The sequence below is a fragment of the Genypterus blacodes genome, unplaced genomic scaffold, assembly GCF_046128005.1.
Source record: "Genypterus blacodes isolate CSIRO-AG114 ecotype Tasmania unplaced genomic scaffold, CSIRO-AGI_Gbla_v1 ptg000052l_1, whole genome shotgun sequence".
NCBI classification, from domain to species: Eukaryota; Metazoa; Chordata; class Actinopteri; order Ophidiiformes; family Ophidiidae; genus Genypterus; species Genypterus blacodes.
The window spans coordinates 1989680-2005695 of record NW_027466864.1 but is presented as its reverse complement, the minus strand read 5'-3'; positions in this window follow the sequence as shown (position 1 = coordinate 2005695).

The window sequence follows — 16016 nt, the reverse complement described above, 5'->3', positions numbered from 1 at the left end:
CGATCTTTGTTTTGTTTTTTTGCCATGATTCTATGTGTTTTCTCTTCTAAGTGTCAGTATTTCCTCAACTCATCCTTTTATTTATCCGCTCCACATTCTCATTAGCGTTTTTTACCCAAAGCAGCAGATGTAGAATCGTGCTGGCCATGACAGTTTAGGTCAGCGCTGACCAGCTCTTTGAGTGAGACCCTCCATCAGCCTGTGCAGCTGAACATTCATCATCAGAAGACAGGACACAGGCTTTGTACTCTGCTTGTCAATGAGCCTGCAAACTGGATTTTTTTTTTCAGAGTTCAGGTCTTTTTTCCTGAAACCAGCTCGAAACAAAAATCGCCAGATGCGGCACAATTTTGATAGACGTGCCTGTATTTCCCACAAACTTAACGGTCCATACAGACGATTGAATTTAAGATCCATAGCTTTTAGATCTTTTCTGCCGTACTGGAACCTGAGGGAAGCCTGATGCCTTGTTGACCCACCGCTATTAGACAATATATCTACATTGTTGACCTTACTAATGAAAGTTTGACATTGATTTCTAAATAGGTGTTTTACTGTAGAGCCTGTCATGGAGGCTCTCATCTAGCTTTTGAAGCTGGAGGCAACAGTTTTCCACTGCCTAATCCAACTCAATATGGCAGAGACACTCACTCTTCATTAAAACAAACAAAAGCAGCACATAATGATCAGGCCTGCCATTATGGCCGATTGATTTGATCTGGTCCAGGGCCCTGTGGATTTATTTTCTTTTATGCCCATATAGATGTGTGTCACAGCCTCACTATGTATTGGGAACATGCGTGTGTGTGTGTGTGTGTGTGTGTGTGTGTGTGTATGTGTGTCCCTATCCAAACAAATGGAAGCAGTTTGGGTCAGAAAGCCTGAAGCACTGCTCGTCCTTTAATCGCCATTTACATAGTAGTGGAATCATTAATTTCTAATTCCCCTATTATTTGCTGCCGTCCAGTCCCTCCTCTGTTTGAAGCTTGTGTCAATGTCAAGGCCCATCAGTATCATCAAACTGGAGACACTCACTTGTGTCCCATATGTGTCTCACCATCTCCTTGGTAAACCACATTTACCTTGGTGTGTTTCCCCATAAAGCCTTACTGCAAAATGTTATGGCTAATCATGTAGTGATCAATAAGGAGGTCAAACAGTGACCACCAGTTAGGGACCAGTATATGTGAACAACCAGTAATGCACACTGAAGCATTTAATTTACATCACATAACCGACATTAGTTCAATGCTTAACATATTTACTAGCACAAACTCACACTTTATTTTCTTAAGCTGGAGAAGAGATATAGTCCTACAATATGTCAGTATATACAGCACATTATGTACAATAGAGTATCAGTCTGTACATATCTTGCTATTTCATTTGTACCGAGATGACTACCCCTGTAAAATCTTTGTGGCTAATCATGGACATTGTCATCTGGGTAAAGACTAAATGGGAAGTGAATCCCTGAGTTAGCAACCGACTCTGACTTTGAGCTTGTGTCTTTTTTATAGCGCTGAACTGAAGTGATGTAAAAACTTGAAACAAAGAAGACACATTTTCATTGTAGTTTGCATCAGTTGGTGTAAAGCCACTTCTGTTCCCAACCGTAAAGTGTATTTGTGTAGTGTGATCCACAATTGGTTGTAAATGAACAGCATGAAATTCCTTGACCACTGAAGCCGTTAAGAATGGACACATTGGATGAGACTGTAGACGTGCTGTAAACAAACCACACATGCACATCACTGTCACTGAATAATGCATGGAAATGTCTGCATTATTAGTGACAATTTTAGCAGTTATTGTAACTTACAATATAATAAAATAGAAATGTAAATGTATGAAAGGTTTTTATCCAGTCCGTATGTATATGTGCCTTGCCTACCATGTCGTTTCTGAGATCAAGGCTAATACAGTTAAGCCGTATGCATCCACAGAATCAATAGGATTCAGCTGTTCTTATGATGTATACATGGCATGACATGTTGTGTAATCGCAGTATGAGGCAGCGGAAAACGCGTATTAAGGTGTTTACATTCCTGAATAATACAATTTACAATCAAAGAATCTATGTCTGTCACTCGGCGTAAACATGCCTTGGGCAAATTTCAATCGCTTTAAGGTGAACTGTATAACATATGAAAAGATAAGAAACATGTGAAAGTGCATGCAAACATATGAAGTTTTTGTTTTGTTCTTACCTTTTATGGATGTAAGTGCTTCACATTTAAATATTTGCTTTTGCCCCTTTTCCTGGCATGAGAAGCCCAGTAGTTGCAATTACTTGATCTGATCATCGCCACAAGCCAGATAATAATTAGAGGTTGACAAAATTCAGGGCCAGGTTGGAGAGCTATTGATTTCCCCATGTTCTCTCATTGGAAGGATCAAGAAAATAAGACATGAAATTTACTGTCTTCATAAAAGTTTTAGTAAATCAGGCCATTTGAAAGGGTTATCGACAGTTTTTTCATTACCATACATAGTGTTCTCTAAAGCGTTTTTGATTATTAGCAATAAGAGAGCGGCTTTCTCCTTCGTGTCTTTCATGCACCAATAAATAATGGCTCCTTTGGAAATTTTAGACGTAATTTTAATCACCCGGTACCCTATATAACCTCAGTGAGGTCATAACAGGATTACTTTCCAATTTAACGTTGACAAAGACTGCCTTAAGCTTTCAGCTGACAAATGCACATATGAAGGTGTGCAGAGATGTGCAGACAGAAAAACAATGCAAGACACAGTGCTGTGGGCTAAGAAACAAGCCACAGAACATACGATCATGCTCTTGTAACCTTTTTCCGAACAACAAATTTTTACCTGATCCGTCTTGCTGCCTGCTACTTTGGTTAACTGTTGAAGGTGGGTGCAAAACTTCCCCCGAAGGAAATTATGTGTGGGTACAGACTACAGACAGACAGAGAAATGGGTTGAATGAGAGAATTAGGATTCACAGAGACCTAAGGAAGATGCTGGCTTTCTTTATGCACGTACACAAAGTCAAAAGCTGTTGGATTTGAGTTGCTGGGTGTGTGTGAGAGAGATGTGCAGCTGAAGCCCATGGGGTCATTTCCCTTCCTCGATGGACAGACTATTAACTTTTTGATTGGCAGCAGGGCTGACGCTGCCTGTTCATCATTGAGCCCTGTCGATTCCCCAGCATCTGGAAACAACACATAAATTCAAAGGCCCGAGTATGAACAGTGCATCTCAGCATCCTCTCAAAGGGCTGCATCACATGGCCATAAAGTAAAACAGCAGCATTTCACTGATGCTGATTTCTTCGCTGGCAAGAAGTCACAGAAATAAATGACTTGGAACACTCTGCACTAGAGAAGATGCTGAGTGCTGACAGCCATTCTCAAAGTAGTTTTGGGGTATTTTTTGTTTTATTTCTCAGCCTATCTACCGTTTGACAGGAGTGAAACAAAATCTCAGCCGGCTGGACAGGATGATATCAGCAATTTCTTCAGAGAAATGGCGATGCCTGACCTACAGTGGAATATTTAAGTGATAGAACTTTCCAAACCTTACTTTAGCCCTCACTTTAATTACCTGTTAGTCTTTTTATAGGGAAAGAAAATATGGCTGTCAGGGTTTATGGGGGGCCAGAAAAAGGGCTGACCTGTTTTATCTGCCCTTGCACACGCATCAGTGTAATGATGACAAAACGGGATGTTAACTAATGATTAGTAGAAATGGTTGCAGTTAATTAGTTGGTCCTTCGTTTATCGTTCCATTTGCACATTTTGGGGAGCAATCGTTATTAATTAGGGCCATCATGCCGAAAGGGGTGAGGTGGAACCCTACAGCCAAGTTAATCAGGCTGCAATGAAAGCTCCATTATCCTGCTCCGTCCCGTTGGCCTGTGATCTATTAGCATTATCTAAAAGCTGCAACGGGATCAACGACAAGGCAAGTAAAAAAAAAAAAAAAAAAAAAAAAAAAATCAAAGGGCCATAAACAGCGTAGCTTTGATCGGTCCAGTTCTTGGGTCACTGGTTACATGGGGGGGGATTTTATATGATATTGTGTGGCTTTTTGTGTCATTGTATAAATCAAGGCTGCCTTGTATTGAGAGCAATGGAGGAGGAGTTTAGTATCTCTGATTGTGGCTTTTGTCTGCTGGGGCGGGCGGAGGGAGGGGACATGGCTTGGCAGAGTTGGCTTTGAATGTCGAAGGTTTCCATTTGTAGGTGAAGTTGAAAGAAACACAGCCACTTTGCTTAAGGAAGTTCTTAATCGGGAGTAATGACGTTTCTGTAATGGCTGTATTGCAGCATGTAAACCGCATGCAACGTGTGGAGATATGCAGAAATTTCTTGAGTATTCTGTCTTAAAGATCAATAGAGGAAACATAAGAAGAACAAATATCTGATATGAAATGTAATACTGCTATGCCATGGTCTGTTTAAAAAGTATAGTCAATATAAAACTATAAGATCCAACGGCAGAAATGGGCACATTTAGAAAATTACAAAATAAAATGTAAAGCTTGCCTGAGGAAACAAGCATATTAGGCCTTTATACTTTTTAATCTTTATCTTATTAATATATGGACTGTGTTGCATCCAGTTAAATGACATTAAATGATCACATCTTTCAGTCCAGACAATTTGCCTGACAGAATACATGTGTGTAATGTGTGTTTTGTCTTGCTGTGCTGCTAAATCTGAGCGCTTGCATGAATTTCAGTGAATGTAAATTACTTAACGGTCTCCTTCCTGAGACTCAGTACCATGAAATAGTAGGGGCATTCATCACAAATAAGCAGGGAGTGGGCACCAAAGTGTAAAGGAGGAAATCAATGCATTTTCTAAGCTTATTTCATGTAAATGAGCTCTGAAGGAAACTGATATGGTTACGGCACGGTTACAGAGAGCAAGAGAGAGAGAGAGAGAAAGAGAGAGAGAAAGGCCCGTGTCCCGAGAAATCAATAGAATAAACTTGAGAAATGATTTAGATAGAGCAGATATGAACATTGAAATAAACAAATAACTTTAAAGGAAATCAATCATATAATTTAAAGAGTAAACAGCTTGAACCGGGGTGATCTCCCTCATGGTTTAGACAAATAGAGGATTTTTAATTTCATCATTGATATTATGCCAGACTTGGAGATTTTGCAGATGGTTGCAACCAGGAGGAGGGGAGGAAAAATCAATTGAGTCTAGTTCTGTGGTCTTAAGAGATGTTAGATATTTACAGCATGGAGGTATGGAGCTTTGTATAAATTTACATTTTAAGAGATAAAAGACCTCTGTATTTTATCTTGTTATTGATAATAGAAACTGTCGACTTTTATCCTGTCCCATCTCAGGGAAGCCGAGCTGTCGGTGAATGTGTTTGTGTATGTGACCGAGACGGAGGGGGGATAAGAGTGAGTTTGTGTGCATGAGAGGGAGAAAGAGAATTCGAGAGACAGTGGCAGTGGTCTGAGGCAATTTCAAGCCTTTATTTTCATGCTACACAAAAGCCCGGCTTTGTGTGCGGTTGTTTTTTTTTTTTTTTTTCATCCCGCTTCCACGTCAAGGCAATCGAGGTGGCATAATTGCATCAGAGGTCCAGAAATATAGGCTTGCAATTTAGAAGGAGGATGAGAAGAAGAGGAGAATGAGAAGACAGAGTGTGTGTGTGTGTGTGTGTGAGAGAGAGAGTGTGTGCACGCGCTAGAAAGGCATCTCAGACAGGTTCATTTACGGCTGGAACAGGGACGGAGAGGTTAAGACATAGTGACAAGAGACAAAGTAAATGTATATGTAAATGCAAGAGGTTGTTATCACTCCTAAAACACTATGCAGCTTTTTCACGCTTTGAAGACCTAAATTATATTTAGGCCACATAAATTCCAATAGTCCAACTGTGACCCACTGCTATGTAAATGGTTGAGGTAATTCTTTAAAGCACTGCCCTGGTGGCCAAATGGTGGAAGCAAATAACAACAAAGTGTTTACATCATTTGAATGATTTAGGACTACTCGCAGAGATCACTTTAATAGACTCCAGTGTGCTGGCACAGACTTCCAGGTTGCAGCTTTCCCTGCTCTTTCTTACCGCATTTCAAACACATACGTAACAGGAACCACTTGGAAAAAGATAAAGTAAAAGGCGCCGCTGTGGTTCTTTCTTTCATATGGCCACCGCTGTATTATGTTGCCATCTCCCTGCAGCTTGTGATTATGTCATATTGTGATAGATACCTCAGACATTGCGGTATGATTGTATGTCTTCATCAGTCATCCAAAAATATATATAATATTTATATTTATGTGTATGAAACTACATGAATGAAATAATTTGAGCTTTATTATATTGCTGCATTGAGAACTGTGCTGAATGCTGCACTGCTCAGGATGGTAACACAACCTGATGGGAAAGGAGTATGTATGTATATGTCATGAGATGGAGGACAATGTACAAAATGTGTTTGAGACAGATGTGGTTGCCCCCAAATCTGTGGGAAGCGTAGAAACAATATGCTCATCACCCAATAGAAGCAGACTCTTTTGGTTGAACACCAGCGAGGCTCCCCACCCCACCCCCACCCTCACTGCCTGCTGTTAAAAGAGGTGTATCCAGCCACCCCTTGTCCACTTTAATTTTTAATTACCATCTTCCGCTCACCTTTGTTATAGTCATGACACGCTTGCGTTAAGCCGTGTACAGCAGGCAGGCAGGCTGGAGGCAGGGGGGGGAGAGGGGGGAGGGTCGGGCGGGGTGCTTCCTCTACAAAACAGAGTGGTTGGATTCACTTCTCTAATTATGCAGGCAGACGTGCTCTGAGGTGAACTCTGGTACCAACATGCTGCCTCTGACATGGGATCAGGGCCCCGGGGCCACCGGGGATGGCGGGTGGGGGTGCATTCAAAGAGACAGCGAAGGATTAAAAAGAAAATCTGCACCACCATGAATAAAGATGGATAAGTGACGTAGCAGGGAGATGCAAGAAGGGTTATTTTTGTTACAATTAATCCACAATTATTGTCAGATGTACATTTTCTTTGTTGTATCTTTTGCTTTTACCTCATATTAGCTCCCATTGACCAATTAAAAACGAGCCAGGGGATGTAAACAGAAGGCCCATTATACAGGCTTCCACTTGGATGTTATTCAAAGTTTTTTTAGTGAATTTTACAGTGTCAGCATAATAAAATGCACTTCAGCAGTTGTTTGTATCACCCATTAGATTTCACAATTAAAAGTTAGAAGGGGACCAGCATGCAGCAAAGTGACTGACTGCACTGGAGCAACATCACATTTACATTTAAGTACGAGTTCTCAACAACTTCTTATTTAGATTTTTGATTAGCTCAAAGCTACTGAAGGTGCCACAACAGATTTTTTTCAATGTGCAAATGTGTGCACAACTTTAGATTCATTACTAATTTAGTTAGTGAAGTTTAGTTAAGCTGTCATTTGTTTACAAAGCTCATTAGGAACAACTGAGATCTGCATTTGGTGCAGTATGACAGAGTATGTGACATCAAAACAATCTTAATCACTGAGCTACTACTACTAATCTTGATTTCTTTTGCCATCAGAGGTGGAACCACATTGATCTTACCCACCTAAACACACCAGAAGGATGATTAAAGTAAACTGCATTTGATGAGACCTTATTTTCAGAGAGGGAATTTAATGTAACAAGAATGCTGTAATATTGTTGAAAACATTTTCAGAAAGTGGTGTGTGTGTTCCGCTTGTAATCATGCATGAGTGCTGAGATGTGACTTATCATGTATAACTGATATGAATTGATTTTCTTTTCACAATACTTTTTCTGTGTGTGTGTGTGTGTGTGTGTGTGTGTGTGTGTGTCGAGAGAGAGAGAGTGAGTGAGAGTGAGGTGCCATTATTGCCAGCCAGTTTGATGGAGGCAGTAATTGATGGGTCAGCATGTTTCAGCGTGGTCGCTAAAGCTTTGTTAATTGTCATAAGAAGTTCAAATTGATTTGGTCGCTGCATTAGTACATACAGTCGAATTGATTAATGTTTTGTTCTGAAATGAATGCGCGTAATGGATGGGTCGGTGTGGCACTTTATTTATTGAGTTCATTAATGCAAGCCGCAGGACAAGAGTGATGCCCATGCCCACAGGCAGAGAGAGGGAGAGGGAGAGAGAGAGGGGACGAGGGGGGGAGAGAGAGAGAGAGTCAGATTATGAAACAGTGGATGATACTTGTCATACTGGATTATACAGCATCTTTTCCTCTCTAAGTATACTGTAAATACAGTCGTTTGATGCGGTGCAATGGAATTTGCTGTAATCTCATTTGGCTTTGTGTATTCACCCATATATGGTGGGAGTGTGTGATTTAGCTGTCACGCCTCACAAACTCATCCATCACGTGAAAACACTACAGTTACCTACATCTCAGTGTAAATCTGTTCTGTAGTTAAGATCAGTTGTTATCCAGATCAGATCTCAGTAATATAATGGACAAAAGCTCAGACATGTGACAAAATGAAAGAGATACATTTTTGATTACAACTCTATATTGCAGATGAATCAGCAAAGAGTTTTTACCTGAAAGTGAAAAGTGGGATCATTGTTTTCCATGAAGGAACACCCTCTGCTCTCTTTGAGTGATCATATGATTTAACATGTAGTGGCATGAAACATCATAACACCTTTGTTGTGCTGTGAATTATGAGATTGGCAGGTAGGGTGATTCACTGCGAATCCTGTAAAACCATTTAATATGCGTGTGTTTCCTGGTTATAAAAGCGTCTCACGTGTTGACTACAGTGATTGAGATGAAGTGCTTTAATATGCTAAGCACCAGGGTAACATAACAGGAGATTTACACAGTGTCTCTCCACTTTGTGTGTCCGTGAGTCTGATATGGTCGTGGTATTTCCTAGGTAGTTTGCTGGCGATAGGTAGAGGGGAAGGTGGAGACCTGGGTGGGAGGGCGGATTAGGGAGGGGTAACGTTTAACACAGCGGCTGTGAGAATTTACAACGACCGACTTCTTTTTCTAATCATGTTAAGGAGAACTGGAAAACAAGATATTTACCCTTCCGATGGAAAAGCCGAGCACCTTACCGAGGCCGCGATTGTATTTCCAGACCTCACATTACACCGTCGGTCCGGAGTGGGAACAAAAAAAGACACACAATGGTAGAAAAACACACAAAACGGTAGTGCACAAAACAGCTTAAATCATTAACAAGATTACATCCTGAAGCATAAAGGGATGTTGTCGCGGCATAAACATAAGCTCGTGGACATGTGCATGGCAGGATAATAGCTGGAGGAAAAGCTCCGGTTTAACCTTTTTATAAAAACTGAGACTATGAGCTGGATGCTGTGAAATGGCTGGTTTTAATGTTGATGCTGTGAAGGCTTTAACAACCTTTTTAAGAATATAAATAGGCACACTACGAGTGTATGATACATGTTTGATCACAGGGACCTCCTTGTGTTCAACTCACTTCCTGGCACATGGCTTTCATGTTTATGTTTCACTGGAAAATATGTCAGTATTTTTTAATATACCTGGGCGACGAGCCAATCTAGCCACTTGTAAAGTGCGTCGATCCTTTGGCGCCTCGCAAAATAACCGTGTAAGCCGCTGTATCTGTTGGGGGGCGCGGATGAAAGAGAGATTGAAAGAGCAAGACAGTAGCTCAGTGACAAAGTGTAACACAATTAAAACAATAAAGTCTCACAAATGAACATGTCACTGTGGAACCCTATCAATTAGGCATCAAAGTGGAGGCCGCCTCCGAGTTGCTTCCACCTATTCTCCCTGTCGCACAACACTGTAATAACTCCCTCTCACCCGTTGGCTGGGAACCTATTTGTATGCGTCTGTGTTTCCTTCTCGCACAGCGGCATGGTCGGACGCTCTATTAATCTTTCTATATGAACAGTTACTGGCGCTGATGAAATTGGGCCCAATGAGGCGAGCCTCCAGCGGCCGGGATAGGCCCCATTCATCTTGATTTGATTCGTGTGCTGACACCGGAGCACTCCGATGACAGAGGTTAAGTCAGTGAGTGGCCGTTGCCTTCTTGTTTGCTCTTTCAAGCCCTTCCCCACTTTAACCATCCGCCGCTGGTAGAAATGACTGGTGGGGAGAGCAGGGGGTGTCTCATGTCGATTTTATGGGGGCACAAACTGGAACATCCGATAACTCCCGCACGGCTGATTTCACCCCCTGTCACCAGCCGCACATCTCAAACAAATATATACAGCGGCCCGGCTCCTCCTTGATAGCGTGTGACTTCGGCAGATCAGAGATAGACGGGGGAATAGAATCAGCTGCCTGACAAGCGGCACCCTCTCTCATCCAGCAATTTCACAGTGTCATTTTGGGATTATTTCATTACTTGCCATGATCCATGACTGAAACTCATTTTGACCCTGAGTGCTCTGAGAAAATGTGTGACATACAGCGGGAAGAAGTGAGAGATGGTAGCACTAAGCAGGAAAAGAAAAAACTCGGAGTACTTACTATTGAGCCGTTTGAATAATTAAACCTCAACTCTTTAAAGTATTCATAGACGTTGGCCAGTCATTGGATACTGTGTGTGTGTGCGCGCGCGTGTGTTTTTCTTGGATAGAAAGGGATTTACCTTGTGGTGCTGCTGTTTATTTGTGAACTGCAAGACCGTCTTGCTTTCTCATGGGTTTCTGAGAATCCCGAGCGGTCCAGACGGGGCTGTGATGTCATCGAAGGAACAGGTCCAAACCCTGCAGCGGCTTGTACCACTTCGCCCTCCAGCACCTCTCGCCTCTCTCAGGTTACAGAAGGATTCCAGGCAGAGGAACCCGGGCAGGAAGTATCGCCACATTAGGTCCATTACATTAATTAAGAATGTTTAATTTCTAAAATGGAGCATGAGATGGAGACGTGACTCATGGCTTGCCATTTCCGCTCTATCTTTAAATAAAAGAACCGACTTAATGGTTTGGCGTGCACAGAGGCAACATGAGACCGCGCTCGTTTTCACCGCACGCTACGTATTGGCACTTTATGAAAACAGTATGAATGATGAGGAGGCTGTTTGAAATAGGAGCCTCCACTGAGTGCACACACACATGCACACACGCGCACACACAGGCACACAAACAAAGCTGAAAATCACACATAATCTGAATAATCATGCGTGTTAACAAACAATGTATCTATATTATAGTTAATTCTCGTATTCAGGCATAATCACCCTATAGTGTTGTCGGGGGGGATGCAGCTATACAAGCAGGCTAAGAGGCTTTGATAATGCGGCTGAATTTATCCTTTACCAAGCCCACAGTGTTAATTGTTCCTTGTTTATCATACCATGTGTTTGTCGCATTTTTTCCGTGATGGCGATACACAACAATGACAGATTAAGCACCGCCATTGGCTGTGCTGTTACCTGGGCAAATGCCATCACACACACATACACACACACACACACACACACACATCTGTGACTGTATGCGTATACATACACCCCTGGTATTGTTAGCTCCCAGTCAGGGTGCTGCGTAAACCGCTTAGACACGGAGAGCTTTACTGCCTTTATAGCCGCACTCCCTCAGTCAGCAAGGGAGACTGGTGGGACCCTTTCTGACGCACACACACACACATTACCTTCACACATATTCACACACACTGAGCTGATGAATGTGTTTTGCATTTGCTGTAATTTGCTAGTTTTCCAGGAAAAAATCCACACTGTGTTTTTAGCAATCATAACATAATATTTTTCAGAATCGAGTCTAGTTAGCAAAACAGTTGTTCAGGTCACCTCTTTATCATCTCTTTATCATCTTCACTTGTTCATGATAGAGTGCTCGTCCATGCTGACAGCAAAATTACGAGTGTGTTCCTTGTTGTCGTAGGAACCATATGTCATCGTTCATCTCTATCATAATTTGATGTTATTTTTATGGTTATTTGTCAGACCTGTCCTAACAAGCGCAAGTAAAAGTCAACAAAGCACAGTTTGCACATACCTCACACACATCCACCCAAGGTAACTCTACACACCTGTGTGAAGAGGCTCTCAGATCAGCTGTTACCTAATGTGGACAATTTCTGCTGTTGTCACCTAATTCAGTTTGCGGTGGAAGAACATTCATGTAATTGATGTCTACATCTGTAATTTGCATTTAGAGTATGTGCTGAATTTATAAAATGTTATCAGATTGTTTTGGGGTGCTAGCAGTGACACATTGCGTGCTGGTTTGTGTGTGTGTGTGTGTGTGTGTGTGTAGTCTAATGTGACATCAGGTCCAGCATAGGCTTTGGTGAGAAAGTGTGTGTAGGGAGAAACCTGGCCCTTTGAGACTTGGTTGTTCTGACTGCATTGGGCCTGATGGGGATAATGGAATGTCATTCTGTCAGCTCTCTGGCTGATTAGGGAGTGTTTGTTATTTATTGATTGTCTTTCATGGCAAATTATCTATGCACAGGTCAGTGCCAGCATTTTATTCCTGAAGCTCTGATGGCCGGCTATTCCCATCCTCACACAAAATCAATGAGTACAAATAAAATGGAATTTTAAAAATGGGGGGAAATTAGCAAACATCTCAGCGCGGCCGGTGTCATGCATATGTTAGCTGTGATCACACGCCGCCTGACGTGAGCCTCACATTTCCATGATACTGCACTCTCACCCAGTACTCCCTTTATTTTAACGACAGTGGTGTCTTATTCTCTTCCCGCCTGGTCCCGATCTTTGTCACTCTAGTCACATTGCAAGTGTCTGCAATCTGCATGTGTCACGTCTTAGTCATATTTATCATTAGAAAAGAGGTAGCAGCTTAAATGGCTGTGTTGTGTAATTTCCTTGTGACAGACTTTCTGATTCCTTACAGATCAACACATTTGGTGAAATGTATTCTCACGTACATGTACTGTATAGAGAATATATATTTTGTGATGACTTAGTATCTAACTGGTTCCAAGATAAATAGATTGAGCTTTATGCCCATTCTGCATTTGGAATATCCTCTGTAAACTAATTTACCGACTCACCATTTTGCTGTAGAGGACCTATTGCAGTCCCCAGACCTTATATTGAGAACCGCTGAGTTATAGAATGACTTCATGCTACTTTCCTGCATCTTGAGCCCACTGGCCTAGCCTCCATTTCTTTAGTTCATTTCTTATTGACGGAGTACAGCTACTATTTATGGTGCTAGAGAGTCAACAACTGTCACGTCTGCCTCTCTTTACACACACTCACTGTCTACCTCTTTTCAAAGCCTCTCCGCCGCGTCGGTGATGTTTGTGCGGTTGAGACGGATGCAGCCCTCTTTATTAGATAGCATCAGTCTTTTGTCAGACGACTAGAATTGCACAGTGGTGGCTGTCTGCAGTGCCGCACTGGATTTCGCCTCAGCCTTCCGAGGCCAATCGCTCAGAGGCTTTTTGTTTAACCTGCCGGCCATGTGATGGGGCCCGCTTGGCCTCGTCGTCCTGAGCATAAAAGGAGTCGGTGTCGGGCCTCCTCTCAGACCAAACGGCTGTCCGAGACGCATTGACTTTCTGTCAGAGCCAACCCGCTTATTGTTTGTGAGTTTGATTAAAAAAAAAGAGCGAAAAAAAAAGAAGGGAGGAAGACAAAAAATGCAATTACTCAAGTTGGAGGAAACCGAACGCAGACCTCACAGAGATAATCACAGACTAATGTGACATTCTTCCATCACCACAGCAACCAGAGAAAAGCCTCTGAGCAGCAGAAGTGTAAAATGGGGAGAATAAATAACACTGCTGTGCTGTACAGGCACAGATTTCCACGTCTTCTGTAAAGTGTTTTTAGGGTGCCCTTCGCTGTTGCAGAAATCTAATGACTTGTTGTGCACAAATGGATTTTTATGAACCATCACAGCTGCGTCTGTTTCACTTTGCATCCTTTCAACTAGTTACACTCCAGTACTTTACTTATGGAAGTGTTTCCGCCTCAACACTGATGGTCGCACAGAGATCACTAGAGAGACGGCAAAGTCAGGAACGTGCTCCTCAGCAAAGTACACCAAACAAATGGGAGGGCAGGAAAATTGGAACACACCCATGAACATGCTAAGGGGAGAAAAAAAAGAACATGTGTTACTTACACAGACACACACTCCAAGTCAGTGACTGCGGGTGGTATATCTGTGCGTGGTGCGTCTCTTAATCGCTGCTGAGTAAACAGCTTCCAGATGTAGAAGTTTCCTGCTGGCCCCGCCCAGTCCAGATGCCCGGTCTGCCAGCAGATCTGCCTCAAATTGGGCACATTTGAGTAATCATTTAGTTCCCATCTTCCTGAAGGGGAACTTTTATTAATAAAGCCTTTTCATCTCTGTATCTTTGATTACAATGGGTGGGGGGCATGAAGGGATAATGGCTTAGTCATGTGGAAGTGGGGGGGTGGGGTGGGTATGGTTGATCACTGTATGCAAGGGGGGGAGGATTTGGTTTGGGTGTTGGGGGGTGTTGTTGTTTTTGAAAGTGTCTTACAGTGGAAGGAAACCGGTGATAGGAAAGAAAAGGACATCCTCTGTTGTAAGTGGTTCCAGGTTATACCCCCCATCCCCCCCGTGTGCCATACGTGTGTGAGCACGTTGCCTTCAGCCATAGAAACTCATGAAACAACTACAATGATTTCCATCAGCCGGTACACTAAAGCCTCCTACCTCAAGACAGAGGTGTCTCATTATGTTTTTGGTGGTTTGTACAAATAAATGGGAGGGATGAAATGGTGTGTGTGTGTGTGTGTGTGTGTGTGTGTGTGTGTGTGTGTGTGTGTGTGTGTGTGTGTGTGTGTCTGTGTGTGTGTGTGTGTGTGTGTGTGTGTGTGTGAGTGTGTGTTTTTTCTCTCTGTCCATGATCTAACTCAGTATCACAATTCCTTTTATAATGTTTATTTCACCTCAGAACATCACGACCCTTAATGATAAGTAGTTGCCATGATATTAACATATATATTATATTAATCTTACTGGTTGTTTATTTCTCTCTATGTCCAAAGCAGATAAACAAACAAAGACAGAAAATCAGAGGATGCAGGATTTAGTTGCTTAGTGTTGGATGACGGTTCGTCCCGGCTGTGGCTGACTGGAGGTCAACCTCAGGGATGACCTCACGGTCGCCTGATTCCCATTTCGGCGCTGGCGTCTTCCGCCTGAGCTGCGACCGGCCGTCACTTTCCATTTAGGCCCACTGTGAAACGCTGACATGCTCAAAGACATATAGGATTCCATTATTTTCACTCATATGAGAGTGCCACACTTGATTCAAGCACCGCTGTCACGGCAAACCACAAGTTCACCACCCGACACACACATACACACACACACACACCCGCTCCCCCCTCCCTCTGCTCCCCATCAACCTGCTCACCTTGAAGCCCCGCGATTCGTGCAAATGAAAACAAAGTCGTTCTTGATGGGAGCGTATGATACGGCGCCATTTAGCCAATGAAATGTTTTTATGCAATTGCTGACTTACCTCCCTTTGTCTCTATAAAGCAGCTCTGGGCAGCAGGAGAGACAGGCCAGCTCATAACGCTGCCATTGTAAATCAGACAGATTTAATTTCAATTTCATTTCAAAGGGTTACCCATCAATAATTAAAAGGATGTGTTTATGACTTACACAAGATCATAATTAATCTGCTCCGGGGAGAAAGGTTTTACACAGATTATATCCATCATGTTCTGGTTTGTTCCTCACAGGCCACAGTATGGCAGAGGGTAGCATTGATTAAGATGTGCTTAGTGGATTATAAGATGCTGTTCCTCAGGCAAGTCATAAAGAATAAAATCAATCTTTTTCCCTTTCTGCTCAAGCCCGTACAGTTTTAACAAGCTATGATTCATAAGCAGGGTGGTGAACGTGGAGCGAGGAGATTAGATGATGTCGTCCCTCATATTTAGCTGTGTAAGATTATTTCAGAAGGGATCAAATGAGGGTCTGTTGCATTTGTTTACATGTTGAGATTATGGATATGGAGTCAATCTTGTGATCTGCATGGCCGTGTGTTTTCCCCTCACTTCAGTGCCAAATATGGATTCTTTGC